General features: G+C 28.1%; 1 protein-coding gene across 1 annotated transcript in view; it reads right to left on the bottom strand.

Moving 5' to 3' along the window:
- The window catches only part of LOC142332831 (cryptochrome-1-like), an 82003-nt gene that overhangs the window by 23014 nt on the left and 38762 nt on the right, over positions 1 to 20227 (bottom strand). The window lies entirely within an intron of this gene.

Raw genomic sequence — 20227 nt, 5'->3', positions numbered from 1 at the left:
AGGATATAGGAGCAATTAAGTGACCACCATGTTCATGTGATTTGATACTTTGTGATTTTCACTTCAACAATGACATGATATTTTCAACAAATCCAAATGACATGACTCAAGCTGTTAACTGAAAACAGTTGTTTTTTTATAAATCAGAGCAAAACATTATTGGAAAAAATATGTAATTCAATATTAAATGTTGCTCCCTGATACAATTATGTAGAAGGACTTTGAACCCTTCTTGTACGTGAATTAAATCTGAAATAAGAAAATTCTTTTTATCAAATGTTTTTTATTAGCAATTGGGAAAATTAAATTTTAACCTACCCAGTATTTTCTTTCATTTATACTATAAGTAGATATTCTTAAAAAAAAAGAATAAAAAAAAGACTTTTAGAAAAATTTTACTGTACAACACTTAGCAATGAATGCTGGTTTAGTTAAAAAAATTAATATATAAACCCCCAACTGATATGAATAAACATCTAACTAAAACACACTACTGAACCACACAACTGACTTACAAATTCACATTGATCCCATTACATTACATTACATTACATTAAAATATATTTTTTTTATATTATTCAAAATTTCAAAACACAAAACATAATTTTGAGAATCATATTCCTCTGTAGTATACAAATTGTATTTATCTGATTAACCTAAGTAGAGAATGAATAAATAAAATAAAGTAGGTTGACACTACCTTATTTCATTATGCATGCAAAAGCACTTTCACAAATTACTTACATCATTAGTTGCTCCACATAACAACTTTTTATATACTTTTTGATAAGAATATTTGTAAAAAGTTAGGTGGAGCAACTGATGATGCAAGTAATTCGTGAAAGCGCTCTTGCATGCATAATGGAATAAGGTAGTGTCATCCTAATTTATTTTATTTATTAATTCTGTACTTAGGCTGATCAAATAAATACAATTTGTATAGTACAGAGGAATATGATTCCCAAAGGAATTGACTTTAGAAAAATAATATTAAATATATGTATATAATACATACAAGTGTGCCAAAAAAATTATACACACTTTGAACCATCATCTTGTTGGTAATAAAATTTCATTACCATACATTACACAAATGGAAGGGAAAATGAAATCAGCAAACATTGTTAGGTATTTTTCTCCAGTTACAATACCTTCAAAACAGAATGCTCAACAGAAAGCCCAATGAGTCTCCTAGGAGACAAACCACACCGCACATTTACAACAGGCAAATCCACAGCCTTTTCAATAGTAATGTGGGGATTAACTTAAGCCCAGTATACACAATTATACCTGTTGACAGGTCCCTTAAGTTTGAATTGTGCTTCATCCAACCAAACAATGCTACCCATAAATCCTGGTTGATGTGTAACCATCCCCTGAACCCACTCACACAATTGTACCCTGCGATCTGGATTATCATCATTTAGCTGTTGCACCAGCTTTGGAATATACACACATGACTTCCCTTTTTTCAGAATTTGTCACACACTACTAGCACTTACACTACTCTCATATGATCCTTGTCTTAAAGAGTTTTGTAATGAACACTGAAACAATTCCAGCACTGCACCTGAGAATTCATCACTTGTAGCAGTGCAAGGTTGCCTTGATCAGCCTTTCTGCACATCACACACTGTTCCAACTACCCAGAATTTGTCATATGGGCCATTATTTTGAACACTTACTTTAACCACCATTTGGAACATTCAGCTTAACCAGAAAGTTCACACACTTATTCTTCAAATTGGACTGTACCTTTACTTTTCCCAGAAGTGTAACCTTGTAGGTGGGAAAATAAATTTTTTATGGTGGTTCAAAGTATGTATACATTTTTTTTTATATACCTGTATGTATATATATATATATATATGTGTGTGTGTGTGTAAAATCTACATCATGATTGCATGGAACACCAAAATTTGTTGTTTTTAAGTCTCTGAACTACACATAAGTAAATAAAAAAATTAAATTATTATATAATCTTAATTTAATATTAAAATTGATATAGTATTATCTGCAGATACATTTAAATGATGAAAACTGAGAAATTAAAAAATTGCCACAATAATTTAGTGAACTGTGTAATGTGCCTAAGACTCTTTGATTTTTTTTAAAAATTGTTTGCATCACTCAATAAAGGAAGCAAAAAAAACAATTGTTGTTAATCACAATCTAATAATTAACGGTTAATTATCACACAAATACAGATAAATTCAAAAGCCATTGCAAAGCATTAAAACAATAAATTCCTAAATAAACCTTTTCATTTGTTAACGATCAAAATTGTTAATAATTTATAAATACATACAATTATAAAATAAATATTAAAATAAACTACAAACAAGAAAAATATAAATATATGAGGGCCATTTTAAAACTGACTTCTGATTAGTTATTCAGTTAGACTGGTTGCCGAAGCAGAATAATTACAGTTTTATTACACGATCATTATCTATACATTCTGATCTGTTTAGCAGCAGTTGATGAAGCATGCAACTTATCATTTATTCCTACTAACTATGAGATACATGGAATGAGGGAATCAAATAGAAGTATAAAATGGTTTTTGGATTTAATGATAACTGTGTTACATTTTGTACCATTTAAACAGTATAGTAGATGCATTCTTATTCACTTAACAAATCAAAAACATTCAAGCAGTCACTACTGAACTAAAAAATGATGGTTACAATATTTGATATCACAAGGTAATTTTGTTCACAGAATTCAAGGAACCTTGGACTTCAAAAATTTATGTTTAATAGGAAACGCTGAAAAAGCTTCAAAGGTCAATATAAAAGACACATAGCAGTGCAGTCAAAAAGGGTGTTATAATTCTCTATTAAAAGCAACAGCCATACTCTATAAAGGCTTTGAGCTTTTATGATTTTTAAAAGGGAATGTTAAAAGAGTATGATTTTGAATCATCCTGTCTGCCAATCTAGATTCAGTATAGAGTAACTTCTGTCACTTTACTAAGGTGAAAATCAGGTTGAATATTAAGAATGAGTGTAATAAAACTGTATTGTTACTCTGAGGGAAGAGTTCTTTGAGCCAATCAGCAAAAGCTAATTTCACAATATAATAAATAAGTGCCTGAATGTGAGTGGCGAATTAAGTATAGCTCAAGTGACGTTTTTATTTAGATAAGAGCGCTGCATTATGTAATATTGCAGAGAGTGAACACAATTGTGAGAGATGGGGTGAAGGTAACAGGAATTGATTTTACTCTATGAAACGGTTAGGTTAATTGTTACTTTATACTATATATCACTAAAATTATTGGAATAAATAAAATCTTTATTGGTCAAGTTAAAGTGATATATGGTATTGTAATACATTACTTTTTATTAAGTTGAATTGATGATTAATAAACTAAATTATTATTATTTAATAATAATAAATTACATGTTATATGTTAATAAAACAATTTTAAAATATTAGTCATAATGTCATAAAAAACAAAAAATAACAAAATAATACTTAAGATACTGTGTACAAAGTTTTTTCTTTGTTTGTAGAACTCTATTTATGATACATACTATACTAATTATGACATATTCATAAGAAACATGTTTAATTCACTGAACTGATTTCACTGAACTGAAGCTTATTACTTGGCTTTGCTTAAAATAAATATGCAATTAGGTCATAGATAATAAAATCCTCTATTTTTTTTCTTTTACCAACAAACTGTAAGTCAATTTTTGAAAAAGCCCTCATGTAATATAGATTACCATTAATAAGAGAATACAGCGAAAACTCAATAATCACTGGAATTAGAGAGATTTAAAATTAATAATACAATTGCAAAAATCTGTAAATGTAAAAACTTTCATTTGGTTAAAATTCCCATAGTTAAAATCTTGTAATGATATAAAAATTTGGATGAGAGGTTAAAAATACTAATTTATTTCAGTTGACAGCTAATGCTTCAGAAATAAAAAACTGAAAATTTTACTTATACCGAAAGCATAAAGTACAAGTAGTATGATCTGAATTATTTACATCCATTTATAATTAAAAAAAAGAATATCAATAAAAAATTTCTCCTTCTTCAGAAAATACACTTCGTTGCTAAAATGAATTATTTTTTATATATAATTTTAAAAAACAGCTTACCAAATTCCAATTTAATTTCCTTGAGCACTTTCGGTTATTCTACCATTTTTAAGAGGAATATAATTATGATTAAAATTATAAAACTACCATAATTGAATTACATATATATAACAATTGATCATCATTTTGTTATTCATCAAAAGTTAAAGTTTAAGTCTAAGTCACTGCGTCTGCATTGTAATAATTTCTCAATTGTTATCTAATTTAATTTAATTTAATTTAGTTTCTTTAAAATGATATGTAATAGTTATTATACCAAACAGTGCCATGTTTGAAAAACTAAATTTAAATTATTTATATGGTTTGCCAACTTCTGTGGCAAAGTGATAGTGGTTCTGGCTTTCATACAGAAGGTTCTGGGTTTAAACTTTTTTTATGATGAAAGGTTTTTTAAGTGAAACTTATTAAATATTGCTTCAAAATGTACATTTATTAGAAAAATAGGAAAAGGATTTCTCATACATATTTCATATTCTCTAGTAGGATAGCAAGAGCAGGCATTGGGTGGTAAAATTCCAACAAAATCCATCCAGCTTAACCCCAGAAAAAACTTGTAAAAAATGAATACTAGAAGAAAAAACTAACAAAGTATTGTATGATTTTCCCAGCGGTTTTAGCTGTATCCACTAGGGTGAGTTATTCTACAGCCATGTCACTCAGGGCCAACCGAGGCAGCATCTTTTAGGCGATTACTGGTTGCCCCTGTGTGGTTAAAAAAGAACAAAAAAAAAGCTGTGCTGATCAAGTCATGTAATAAATTACACAGCTTTTTCATTGCAAAACCTACAACTTTACAGAAAAGTCTTTGCAATTTAATCATTACGTTATATTTTTATTTTTCATAATAAACGTTTAAATGTAAAAAAATATTTTCTCAATTTTAAAAACATTTAGGGTGCCTTACTACCAATGAGGCTTTTTTTATATAATGATTACCAATAAAACATTTAAACATCAAAATTTCCAAATTTAAAATTATTTTTATTTTGGGGGCTGCCTTACTCTATGGGGACAATTTAGTAAAAAAAAAAATTACATAGAAGTAATCCTTAGAAAAAAAAAAGTATTAAAATAAGAATAGTTAAAAATATTGAATAAATAAAGTATATATAACTTTTATAACTCTAATGAAAAAATTGTCTCGGGTGAGTTGTAGGACTCAAAACAACTATTTAAATTTTGATTGCCTTTAAAGTGACAAAGAAAAATTAATGAAAATTTTAGGTGTGAGAAATAAATTTAAAAAAAAATTTTTTTTTAATTTTCATATAGATTATAGGTTAAGCTTAAGTAAAGTAAGCTTAAGTAAAGTTTCTCTAAATCTAACACCACTTCCAACAAAGGATAAAACAAGAGCATAACAATTTTGAAAAACTTTTTTGTGTTTTAAGGTCCCAGGGTTCATAATGCTGGAAAATTGTAGAACTTTTTATATAGCCTAAATATAATTATAAAAGACAAAAAAAAATAAATATAAAAATATGCATTTCAATTTTAAGAGGTGGGGGTTGAATTTGAAAAAAAAAATTTTTTTTATTATTTATAAATGCAATGTAGGAAACAAATTTGCCAAAGGAAAATTTTTTCTAAAGTGCCTCTGAAGTTAACTGAAACTGGTTTTTTGCAAATCCCCCTCCAATTAAAGAAATTTTGGAAAAAACAGAATTAATATGATCAATGATCCATCCATATATAGACATAATTGAACCAAATCAGTTTGCTCAATCCTGAAATATAAGGCTAAAAGCAGTACGACACACATATGTAGTATGTTTTTGTTTTTTGGTCTAGATGAGCTAGTTGGACCCTAAAACAGAAAGTTTTGCTTACAAACCCCTCCTTATCCCACTTTTGACACTATCACCATACTTTCCCCTTTAATGTAGTTATTTTAACTATTTTCATCTTGTCAAATTTTTCTAGTTGTTGGCTTTAACTTGGGAATGTTCATGCACTCACAACTTTATTGACCAGCAATGTTTACCATCCAAGGATGATGTTTTCTTTTGTATAAGTAAAAAACACTAAAAAAAAAAATTATTTGAACACTTCTTTATAAACTAAATTAGCGGGTTTCCTTTCAGGTGCAAGAGAGTTAGAGGTGTGAGCTCACTCTTGAACAGGTCATATAAAACTATCTGTGAGAGAAAAACTTTAAAATAAAAACCACAATTTATGGTTATGAATTCTGCCTAAAATTCATTGTTGTAATAAACTTAGAAAACTTAAGTTAACAACAGAGACAATTCAATTTGCATCTGCAAGCTTACAGCAATGGGGCAATGGGTGGACATAATGTTTTGATTGATGTGCATACTGCAAAAGTGGAAGAATATCCCTCAAGGATGACATGCAATTTAGAAAACTCTCTACTAGCACTATCCCCAAAAATGTAGAAAAGATTCACCAAGAAGTTTTTCTAAATTTGGTCTAAATAAATAAATCAAATAAATAATGGTGTAATAAATAAATCAGTATAGAATTTTACTGCCAAATTCTGTGGCATTTGAGGGAGAACTTTGGTGAAAATGACTGGATCTATGGTGCATGAAGAAATGGGATCTCAAAGACAATGGATCTTGTCACTAGCACTACCTGTTCATAATTTTCTCACAAAAAACACATTACTACTTTTGCACCTGCCTTACTTTTCAGATTTAATACCTGCAGACTTTTTCCTTTTTCAAAGGGTGAAAATGTAGCTGAAAGGTTTCTGCTTTAACACTGTTGCCAAGATTCAGCAAAAATCACAGATTGTTCTACGTGCCTACAAAAGATGACATCAAAGTCGCATTCCAGAAGTTGCTGGAACACTCTGACTGTGCATTATTGTGCAAGAGGACTACTTCGAAAGAGATTATATTTAAGCTTAAGTAAATAAAATATTTTTCCTTAAATAAGGAACTTTTTTTTAGGAAATTTTTGATAAAACCTTTTACGTTCACGCATCTTATTACACGTACTTAGTGCCACATATAGTTATGATAGTGCCCAGATTAGGCACTTTCCTCTGCCTACAAACAGTATGACTTTGTATGGTACTATTAACTAACTGACATTTTAATTTTTAATTTGCATTATGAATTAGTTTAAAAGAAACACAATATAAAATACTGGACCAAATAATTTATTTAGGAATATGTATTATTAACCTTTAAAATAAAGAAAGGAAGATAATTTAAATGAGACAAGAATCACTACTTAGTAGAACTGTATTTGGAATAACTTCTTAAACAAAAACAACTGAGAATCCAACAATGTGTGGCTGTTTGGGTGGTGAGCTCACTGACATTAAATTCATGAGTTTTTGGAAACTCGTGGAACGCAGATCTGTGCATTTAAAATATTACTTACTTTTAACATAAAATTAATAAAATATGAATAATAATTTCTATATTCTACATATAAATGACATTTTTAGTACATTACTGAACCATTTAAAAAGACTTCCACCAATTTATTTAAAACACATTCGAAAGATTTCTTTTTAAAGAAAAATATTACTCTCTTAATGAATTTTTAAACAAAGTTAAAAAACCCAAGTTTTCTGCATTCATTCAACATAAATACATGCTCAAAAAATGTTCAACCAAATTAACCATATAATAATAAATTTAAAAAATTGTAATAAAAAAATTTACACATCATAAGTTCATGTTGGTAATTAATTTAAACTGTGAATTTATAACAAATGCAATATAGTGTGTCCCATATTTTGTAATAATAATGAAAAGGTTTTTATAAAATTATAAAAAATGGAAAAGTGCTACTGATTTAAGATTTGGCAGATTCATTTAAAGAACTATGTGGTAAATAATGATCCAGAGTTTGAAACAATCTGATTATAAAATTTATGAGCAAGAAATGGTGGTAAGAAGAACTTTGGATTCAGACCAGATTTTTGGAATTGGATTGGTCTCTTCTTTTGGATTTGCATAACAATTCTTCTCAAATAAGTTTCTTAAATATTGTTAAATGCAATCAACAAATGGCATACATTTTTTATGCACAAAAAATTTCTGTCCATTTCAAAAAATTTATCGTCCGACTCAACTTAACATAATATTCAATTTGAAAGATTTCCTAGGTACATTTTATAAGTGGTACAGTTAATCATTATATATGATCTGTCAACTCTTTTCTAAGAAGGGTGTAATACCATTAAAGGTGAATAATTATTCAGTTTTCACTGTATGTTTATAGTGAATATTAAATAAATCTAAGTAGTTATAACAAATAAAATAACACTAATTTAGCCAAACAAAATAAAAAAGGATGAAACATTAAGAGCTATATTCTGTGAAATTAATCACATCTAAATAATAAAAAAATAGCACATTAAAATAAATTGTTGAAAATTTATTTACAGAAAAAAATATTGTTATAATATTCATACATTTGTGGCATTAGTAACAAATTTTAATAAAATAATTGTTAAAAATTTCCAGTTAATAAAAAAATAATTGAAATGCAAATATTGAGATTCTTATTAGTTATCATGAAAATTCTGCTTGAAAATTCACTATTATTTAATGGATCAAGGGCCTGAAATCTTTTTTGTTAATCCTTTTATGATTTGTAGAGTATTATTAATACAAAAAAAATTGGTTGTTTTCCCATTATGATATTCAATTTTCGATTAAAAGAAATAAATCTGCAGATTAAGAATATCTTAGTAAAATAACTACTACTATATGAAAACTGTAACAAGTTGCTTTTTATAGAGAAGAGAATTAAGCTTTGAATTGAGAGTATGCTTTTTGATATTGTTTTCTGGTAAAATTTATAAAAAGAGAAGAATCAAAGAAAAATCTCAAAACAATTAATGTATTTCCTACAAAGGTTTTGGAAAATATTTTTCACTAACAATTTTGATTGCTTTTCTTTTTCACTTTCTTGTTCATTTCAACTCTCTCAGTTTGAATATATATATTTTTTTAAATTCCCCTTTGTTAATAAAAATTTTAACAATGAAGCAATACTTCCAATGAATTGATGAGATTATTGTTTACAGTAAAACTCGGTGTTGTAAAACGACCGAGACCCGGCTGCTGGGTCAGGGCCTGGGAACAGCATAGCTGAACCCAGTGTCCCTGGTCTTAGCAGTTAGAGGCAGAGGCAAGATGAAAATAAGGAAAAGATCCGGAGTCGGTGAGCCAACCTGCCTGTCAGATGTACTGCCAGTAGGTGGGGAGGCTCATTAGTTGCAAGAACACTCCCCTGGGATGAGTAATACTTAACTGTTGAGCCGACAACCCAGGGGAGCAAACAAATGCAAAAAAAAAACTACCCCTCATACTACTTTTTATTATAATGATTTTAATTCGCGTTTCGCTAAACTTAATTGATATGATATAATATATCATATGAATGATGGAAAATGAATGATTTAAAGGATCTACTGCCGCTTTGCCAGTCTTAATTTTTTAATGTTTTACTGAAAAAGTAACATTCTTCCTTCTGATTACAGTTTTTTTGTAATACAAACTACAAAGAAATATGTAAATAAAGAAATAATTACATGTTTGCAAAATTAAAACAGATAATACAACTCATAAAAACATTTTAATAATTAAAGTTGGTGTGAAGCATACACAAAGAAATTATCTTCACATTTCTATTGTTAGTTTTCATCAAAATTGTTGAGCTTTCATAAAATTTGGACCCAAAAAATCTGGATTAACCGAAAGTCAAGACTTTAGAAATCTAGATTAATTTACTGTACATTAAACATACACACAACTTTCTCTACATTCTCTCTGTTCACAAGGACTGGCTGTTTAGTGAACAACAGTACTTTCAGAGAGAATAATGTGATTAGTGAGTGTCTATTACAGTTTCTTTCATTTTACACCTTGTACAGAATAAAGCTCCTCCCCTCCTTCTTCTTTCTACATTCTTCACAAATCTTTTTTTTCTGGGAATTCAGGTATTTACAATACCATCTCTTGCCAAAGTGAAACTTTTTAACAGACACTTCTCAGCTACATGAAAAATGGTTTCTTAATAAAAAAAAAGTTAGGTTAATAATTGTGATAACATGTTGGTAAAAAAAACTGTGTTAAACCTTTTTTACGTGTTTGTAAAACACACTTACTACATATTACATTAACATTGAATAACAGGTTCAGCACTATACTGAAGTAAAATCAAACCTTTTGGAATAATTTTGTGTTCAACAACCACAGTAGTTTTCATTATTTACAATTTCTTCTTTTAGTGTGAAATGAATAAACAACTGCATCTTTCATATAGTAAAATATTGTCATCAACTTTCCATGACAGATTTGTTTGTTTTGAATGTTTTTGATACAGTAGATGAACAATGTTTCTCAACTAAACTTTGTCTTTTACTCTCAAGTTCAAAAATGATGGTTCCATGTCTGTCTCTTCAGTAATTATTGTCCACTTCAGAAATCTGTCTCCTTCATATTCATAACATTTAAAATATTTCTGGAAAATTTTCAAATGAACTTTTTGTTGATGTCTGTCAGTTGGAATCAAAATCAACAAGCCACAGACTTTTTGAAAGTTTAAACGATTGTGGACAATTGAAAATGATAAGCCATGGCTTATATTTAACTCACTTGCATTGTCAACTTTAATTCTTTGATTGTTGTGATTCATTTGTTTAACCGCTTTGATAATGTTGTTATACTCTGAAATAGAAGGTCTATTGTGATGTTTTTCATTGCAGAGAACAAACTTAATTTTTTTAAAGCAATAATCCATTCATAGATCTTGCTTATATTCAAATAACTTTGTGAATCCTGTTGCATTCTGCAAATAATCTTTGATAGTTTCATCCCTTCTGAATTGAGAAAATTTATCACTGCTTGCATTTTTTCCTTGATTTGAAAAAAAGGAGTAGCCATTTTAACTTGACCTTTAACCATAACTAAAAACAATTAACAATGAAACAATACTTCCAATGAATTTTGATGAGTGTTATCTGCTAAATTTAACTGAAATGTCTTAGTATAGTAAATACATACTTTGACATATATTACTCTGCTAACATTCTAAATATGTATGCAACTGATACAGTTTATGAACGATGGAAAATGAATAATTTAAAGGTCCTATTGCCGCTTTGTCTGTCTACAGATTCATCAAGTCCATTTATTTACAGAATATAGTAAAATTATACATGTGAAACATATGAAAATTTATCAACAACTAGAATTGTAATAAAATATTTTTTCTTCGGCCTCCTCTAAACTACGGATACCTACAAAAAATAAATATATTTTCAAGCCCAAATACCATTGTTTACATAAAGCTGAACAGCCCAAAGGGGAAAAAATATGGAAAAGGTATATATAAAGTGATGGAATGATTCCAAAATTTTTCAATGCAATGGAAACCAATTAATAAAAACCATGAATAAATTGGTCATTACTGAAGTCGTTGGTGAATCATCTAACTAATGAAGAAATAAATATTAATAAACATAACAATTTAGAAATCAAATAATACAAATTGAAAACCAGTTCTATTAATAAAACTTGAAATGAAGCTCAACTTTTTAACCAAAATATAATTAATGCCTCCAAGGCAAAATCATGCTAACTAAATTAAATGCCACCATTTGCATTCATGGAATGATTAACCAGGATAGGAATCTCATTTACAATAAAAATCAATTTATTTCAATGCGCTATTTTTATATATAAACCTGACTATACAAAAGTAAGAAAAAATTATATATATTAATGTTAAATTGTAAGCATTATATTAAATCAGCAGCATTAAAAAAAACTCAAGATTATATTTAAAGGAAAAAAATTTGCAACATTTTCAAACAAGAATTGAAAAAAATAAATCATTGAGAATGCCTTTTAATTTCACCATACCCATCATTTCAATTATTAACTAAACTACGTTATCTATACTACAAAAGCAAGCAGACAAAGATAGCAATCTAATGAATAAAAATTAATGTAATGAAATTGAATAACTATATAAAAACTAAAGCGAATATAAATAATAATAACAAATTTTTAATCATATTAAAATGTAATGTAAAAAGCAGAATGAAATATAAATAAAGATAAGCAAAATATAATAAGATTATGTGATAGATTAAAGATGCATACAGAAAATAGATGAAATTAAGATGAACTAAAGGGTATTAATTTTCTTTAAGGAAAAACTAAATCACTTTTCTTTATTTTACAGAGTAATTTACATTCACACTTATCACCAAATTTTCCCAAGCCCCAAATACCTATGTTACCAATGTATTTTGGTCATTTAGGATTAAGCGATTACTTCCTAAATATCATACTTAGGACAGGGCTGGTGTCAGTAGTGAACAGATATTAAAAACCCAAGCCATGTGTGAAAGTTTTTAATCAGTCATATCTATACTGAAATAAACAGTAGCAAATATAAACCTTCCATTAAAATCATTGTATTTCCAACTCCTGGACCGTGTGATACTTGTATGGATGAAAGTTTAAATCTATTCAATGTTTTACCCAAAATACAATAAGATAGGCACAATAACAAAGAATTCATCAAGCAGAGAACTGTGGACAAGATAAGAATGAAATATAAGACTGCTTTCTGCATTCAAATATTTTTTAATGGGAATGCATGGTTTTTACTTAATAGTAAACAAGTCCTTTAACATTTTCAACTCTAAGAAATCAGTGGAAGCCGATGAAAATAGATCTTGATGAAATTCAAAGCGTTGAAAAATTCTCATTATGCAGCTTCATAACAATCAGTTTTCAGAAAAATGCTTTTACCACAAATGTACAATGTACTCACAACCAACATTCTACTGTAACCAAATGAAATGATACACATTTCAGCTGTTAAATATCACTATTAATAGATTTAGAGGAATTTGCAAAAGTAAAATATAAATATTAAAACAAAATTGAAAAATAAAGGAAATATATTGACAGTAATAATAATAAACCATTGAATAAGCAGTACTTACAAAACAGCATAAAAAAAGGGAGTTTAGACTGCTGTCTAAAAATTAAATATTAATCTTTAAAGATGACAATCTAAACTGAAAATTAAAAGTACAAAAGCTACTTAAAATACAAAAGTTGAATGTATTAGAACTCTGACTCTTTTTGAGCTAAACTTTTTCCACTTTCAATACGAATACCTAAAAAATTATATACAATTTTATAGTCAACAAGTTCAATTTTTTATGTATTCCTTTTTTAGATTTAATTGATATAAATACAAACAATTTTTTTTAGTGCTTCATAAGTACTTTTTTTATCAACATTCTTTTTATATTAGTTTTCATCATAGTTTTATTTTTTTATTTAATTTTATTAATTTTCCGGTATCTTGTATCTACAGATGATGACTGCTTAATCATCAAAATGTATACTTAATTTTACTTTAATTTATAATTAATCTTAAATATATAAATGAAGCTTTGTTGTTTGTCTGTTTGTCCTGTATGTGTTCCTATACCATTCATCCAATTGCGATGAAACTCTAGTCAGTTGTGCACACGCCCGCGAAGGTTTCTGAATTAGTTTGGACCCGCTAGGTGGTGCTGAGGTCGAGATATTTTGGAAAATTGTGTTTATGTTCCGATTTGGCTCATATTCAAAATATAAATTAGTTAGGTGAAAAGAAATATTTTTGCAAAAATTGGAATGTCTAGGTGGCGCTGTGGTTGAGATATTTGGAAAAATTGCATTTATGGTTTAATTTGGCTCATATTCAGAATATATGTTAATTATGTGAAAAGAAATATTTTTGTGAAAATGGAAAAAGGGAAATAGGGAGAAAGAGAAAAAGGGAAGATGGGAAAGTTTAAATTTTGTTTAAAGTTCTCTAATGTCCAGTTTTTTAATGTTTTATCAAACTTTCATTTGCATTCATTTAACTATTACCCAGCAATAGCAAAGCATTGCTGGGTCAGCTAGTTATTTTATAAATGCTATTTGAATATTTTTAATTTGTGATTTTATTCTTAAATCACTGTATAGTGTAGCTCATTTTTTCTTTATGCAATGCATGAACCTATGACAGATGTTGATAAGAAGTGTAGTGGGAGAATTACAACATATATATAATGTATATATTTATATATATATATAAAACATGTCAAGACTGATTCATAATCAGTACCAAACAAAAACTACTGAAGATAAATTGATGAAAATTTGTTGTACACACATTCTTCTTACAGTGTAAGTGTACACTAAGAAAGGATTTTTTGAAATTCCAACTTGAATGGGTTAAAATTGAGTCCAAATTAATTTTCTATTTTTTTAATTTCTTGGTAACAAGTGAAGATATCAACTTGATTTTTGATTTGTGCAACTTCATCTCTGAATATCTAAAAACCTATTTCTATATTTTTGAAATTTGACCTTGAAAGAAGTGAAGAAAGGTAAAAAAAAAGTTGAACAATGATTGGGAATTTTTTCCTGCATTTAATGTTCGGCATGCAAACTCAGTTTTGATGAAATTACATATATACTTTTTGTTTTGTGTTATATATTATCAAATAATAATCTTCTGTTCCAAATTTTTTTAAAACTATTTAAAAACGTATTTTTAAGATGAATAGTCAGTAATATTGTTTATGTAATTAAACAATTTTCTATGTTTTCAAGCAACAAGAATTACATAAAACTCTTTTTGTTTAAACTCATTCAAAAGCTAAAAGAAGACACAAATTAACTTCTTATGTAAATAAGCCCATTTACTGTTAAAAAATCATTAAACAATTACTGATTTAGTTAACAGTACATGAACATAATGTGACAAGGTAAAAATATATGAGGATAGCTGAAATGTAATGATCTGTCGCTCATAACTTGCAAATGAAAAGAGATAGTAAAATGAAATATATGGCATTAAGTATATTTTATTTGCTAAAATTTACATTTATTTTCCTAATGGGTCATTATTTACAACTACACAGAAGTGAAAATTGCTGTGGGCTAAATCTGGTGGGTATGAAATAAGTTCAAATAGCCTTTGTGAATATAAATTCACAATAACCTCAGCTATTGTGAACCACACTTCATGATTATGTGGTGGAGCATTCCGTTTTGTAGAATTATCAGTTTCATAGATTGTCAAACACAAAACCTGCACCTCTATTGTGTGATGCTACGATCATTTTAAATCAATTCATCCCCCTCTTTTGGTGCTCCTTATCAGTCACAGAAACTCGTTGACGCTATGAGTTTCATTCTCAATATAACTTCTAATAGCTGAAATTTTATTGTCCACCTTCTCACAGTACTTTGATCAACAGTTTCTTCACCATAAATGGGTTTTAGTTAACGATGAATGTCACTAGCATTCACTATTAAAAATCTAATCAATGCACATCATATTGGACACATTGACATACCAGGTGCTATGTCAATTCTCCATAACAATGACAGAAAATGAGAGAGTGTAGATCAACAATTTATGGAATGTTAAGTCATTTCATAACTTGAGGAATGAAACTACAAGATGGCAACACCTGTGTTTTAGCGACATTTTGTTCTCCTGTTGCCTTCCAGTGTGTATTACATTTTAGCTGCCCTTCTACAATTGTCAGATATTCTACAGTATTTAAAATTAAATAGTATATCTTAAAAATATAGAATAACATTTTTATGGAAGACTTATCATTATAAAACTAAAACATTTGTAATATTCATTTTTTTTTTACATATAAACTAATGGTCATCCTACAACTGAAAATAATAATGATCATTAATTAATAATTAATCTTTCAATGACTGCTTTATAACAATAAGTGTCAGCTACTCAGCATACAAAAAGTTTTCAAAAGCAATTCAACAATCAAATCTAGATTAAATTTTCAAAATATGTGTCTCCTACATTTTCATTAGAAAAAATTTGAAAAATTACATTTTTAAATACCTGATAATAGTTTTCGTAAAAAAATAGAGTGAGTAATTGACTTTTTCTTTTTATTCAGTGAAAAAAAGGTTAACTGAAAATTATGTAATTACCACAAATCTTTTAATGTAAACATCTTCCTAGATATAATTAAAATTGTTTAAAAAATATATAAATAGAACTTCTCAATGAATAAGTTAATAAAATTGAAATAATGACAAAAAATGAATACATTTTTATTAACAAGTTATCATAGCAAATACAGTTTATTCTGCTAGTATTATTTCTTTTAGAAGACAATTTTACGAGCTCAACTGATGGAAATTTGTAGCATATATGATAAAAAAAATGACAAGCCTGACTGGGATTTGAACTCTGGACCTCCTGGTGAAAGGCTGAGTGCTACCACTCCACCACAGAGATTGGCAGAAGACTAGTTTTGTTTGGTGATATTTTCAGTTTTTTAATATTTTTGTTCAGATTGATTTAACAGTAAATTTTTACAATAGAAATTTGTTTATACAGCTGTCATCGAATAATATATCTGTAACAACAGTCAATTAAGTATTATGTAAAGACATCCAAATGCATCCTTTATTCTTAATGAAAGTAACAAATAATCAATATATGAGTACAAATACTACAACAACATCTATGTCAGTTAACTAACTGAGTGTTCCTGAAGCACTATGAAGCAAACATATTTTTTTCTGATGACCACTAGTTCTAATAAATATATTTTTTGAAATACTTATTTTCTTCATAGCTTTTTTCTAATTCATTGAAAAACTACTATCTCAAATTATAAAAATTAAGAATAATTAAAATATATGGTTCAGTATGAGAAGAAAAAGAAATTTTCTCTAAATGAAAACTAAAAATAGTATAATTTAAAAAAAAAAGAATACAATTAAGCTAACTATAAACAATTTAATATGAAAATAGTGATGCACCATTTAGATATTTGTCCTTAAATACAAATTAATAGATTTTCTTCATAATGAAGAAAAGTTATTATACAGAAGAATATTAACATTTCTTTCCTAATACCTCTGATAAACATAAATTTACTTTCTACGTCATTTAGTTATGACAAGAGCACTGGAAAGGTAAACAGTGTTCATTTGTGATTAAAGCACCCTTCAAAAGCAAACATAATTTTTATAGCACACAATGGTTTTTTTGAGCCACTTCAATATCACTGGAATAACATAAGAGTAGTCAATTCATGCCATTAATGTGTGAATGCAGAATTTTTAAGACACAGTACAGCATTAAAAAATAGCCTCCTGGTAAACACAAAAATATACACCTGAAAACAAAGATAGCATAATTGCTGCAATGCTACAAAGCTCTGAACATGTGAGCATTGTCGTTCAGTTTCACTTAGCTTGTTGAACAACTGTTTGAAATATTTTTCATAAGAGTTTACACATGCATCTATATAAAATTTAAGAAATGCAGGAATTAAACTGATGTTGATAGATTTAATTTTTTTTAAAATGGTGGTCTCTGGGACCACCATTAGGTATTGCTTAAGAGGATGAGATGAATGGTTTGTAGCGTGTGTGAAAATCCCACTCCTGACCGGGATTCAAACCCGGGACCTCTGGAAGAAAGGCCGAGATGCTACCACTCATGCCATGGAGGCCGGCTGATAGATTTAATTGTATTAACTTTTTATCACCAACTTTTGAATCTTATAAACGTGAAGGAAAATATTTTTCAAAATATGTTAATGATCGATGAATTGCATTTCCACTTATGGAAATGTAATTCTAATGAAAAGAATCTAGATCAACTAACTATAGTGAAATAATATGGTCTGTAGTAAGATCCTCTGTAATTATCAACTCATATTTCTTGGAGGACAATGATAGGAATACTTTTAGTGTCATGTCAAAGCAAGATGCCTGAATGATCAAGGAATTTTTCTTTCCTCAATTAGGAGAGAAATCTAAAATCAATCCAGACACACTATTTCAACAGGATGGTACAAATGGTCACTCATCTAAGTGGTCAGTGAGTGTAGTTAAATGATTGTTTCCAGACCATGTTATCTCCAGACATGGCAATATTTCTGGGCATGTGAGATTACTAGATTTCAGCATGAGGTTTTTTTTTATATGATTACTTAAGAATAAGGAATTCAGAGATCTACCTCTATGCAACTTTGAAGAACACAAAGAAAAAAAATGTCACGAAGTTACTACAATTCCTGTGGATTAGATACTTCATATGACAGAAAACATACAAAACTAACTTGCAGAATGTATGGATTGAAATGGTGGTCACCTTCAGGATGTGTGTTCAGAATTTAATGCTTTAAAAGTTAATATGTTTAATACTTTAAAATAAACTGCCAGTTTGTAGTAAAAATTCTTTATTAAGAGGAAAACAAATGAAAGTAAATTTTTAAAATTACCTTTTTTACTGATGTACCTGTTATAAACTGCAACTGTATAAAACAAGCTTTTACAGAGCATAAAACTAATTTTTTCCTTAAAGTTCTTCATAAGAATACAACTTTTGAAGAAAATGCTTTTAGTGATATCGTTTTTCTCAATATTTAATCATTTATATTCATACAAAAACTTTTTGCTTTATATTTGAAGAAATTCAGAATTTTTAAGTTAGTAATTGTATAAATTAAAATATCCATTATTTATAAAAACTCATTTTTCCACTTACTTTTCTCTCTCTACGTTTAGGACTAAGTAACTAAGATGGTAAACATACCCTCTTCATTTTTAATATTTTAACAATGCTTTTAATATAAATTTTCGCATAAATATTCTGATGAAGTACATCTTTGGGTAAGTTCTAAACATAAAGGAAAGAATAAAGCACAAAAGCTTGAAAAGCTAAAGTGGAAAAAATAGCTTTTGTAAATAATTATATTCTGCTAATTATATTTGCTAGACTATTAAAATATCTCATTACTATATGAAGAAATAATGTCTTTTTATTTTGTTCCCGATAACTGTGAGAACTACTGAAACAATCATTACAAATTTAAAGTTTAGCTTTCTTATGACCCCAGAGTGTTTAGTTCAAAACTCACCAATCTCCTAATTTACAAATCATAAATAAATAAAAAAATACATGAATACTGAACTTCAATATCAATACAGATTTCCTCAAAAAATTATTGTGTTTTACTAAATTTAAGGATGATTTCCATCTCATATGCTGAAATTAAAAGTTGGTTCTCCAGTAATGCTATTATGTAACCTTCAACCTCCCAATCTTGTATAATGGTACTAGACTACAGATTTGAGCAATAAATAACAACATTATTGACGCTACATTCTTACTGGGATAGCAACGGGAGAAACTGCATTTATTAATTGAATCCTTATGATCCCTATATATCTATAATTTCAATTTAAACATCAACAATTCCCTGTCAAAGTTTCTTTTGTTGTTACTATTAACAAGTTGCAAGGCCAAATTTTTAATCATGTCGGAGTGGATACCCATTCATAATATTTTTTTCATGGTCAATTATATGTATGATTTTTCAGAAATCCTAATGACCAAATAATGTTGGTACCAAAGGGTGACAAAATGAGAATAGAATTTACCCTGAAGTTTTATAATTCTCTTATTTTATCAAGTTTTATAAAATTTTATTTTACTGAACCATTGTTATTATTCATCCAAATTAATCATCTAGTAAGATGAGAATAGTGATAATTCTGAGAGCAACAGCCCACACATAATTACTAAATAACTATTTACAATTTTTGAAGTTCTATACGTACATAGCATGGGTGAAGCTGCAATGGGAATGCTAGTAAACCATATTTATCCACATAAGTCCTGTCACACCACTTAAGAACTGTAGGCTACTTTTAAGATTAATGAGAAAGAAAAAATAATTTTTTCATTCAGTACATTTCATTTTACGTATTATGTTACAGAATAAAGAACTAATAATAGAGATTTAACAATATTAACCCTTGTTCTCTTCCTCTAGTCGTAGAGGTGGATATCACAACAAAATTTATCTTTGTTTTATGTGTGTTGTACCTGTTTTTGTATAACCTTTCATAGTCACAGTCATACATAACACCAGCGTGTAAAATAATAGTTTTTGTGAATACAATTCTTGTTTTGTTTTTTGTTCATGAGCTTTTTCCTGTTTGTGAATCAGTGTTTTTTAAAACAGAAATACATTTTACAAAACTCTGAGCTCCAGGAAAGGGAAGAATTTTAACTTGATGAGAATAAGGATTTTTCA

The sequence above is a fragment of the Lycorma delicatula genome, chromosome 12 (assembly GCF_047948215.1).
Source record: "Lycorma delicatula isolate Av1 chromosome 12, ASM4794821v1, whole genome shotgun sequence".
NCBI classification, from domain to species: Eukaryota; Metazoa; Arthropoda; class Insecta; order Hemiptera; family Fulgoridae; genus Lycorma; species Lycorma delicatula.
Note: the sequence above shows the minus strand (reverse complement) of the source record. Positions and strands in the feature narration are given on the sequence as shown.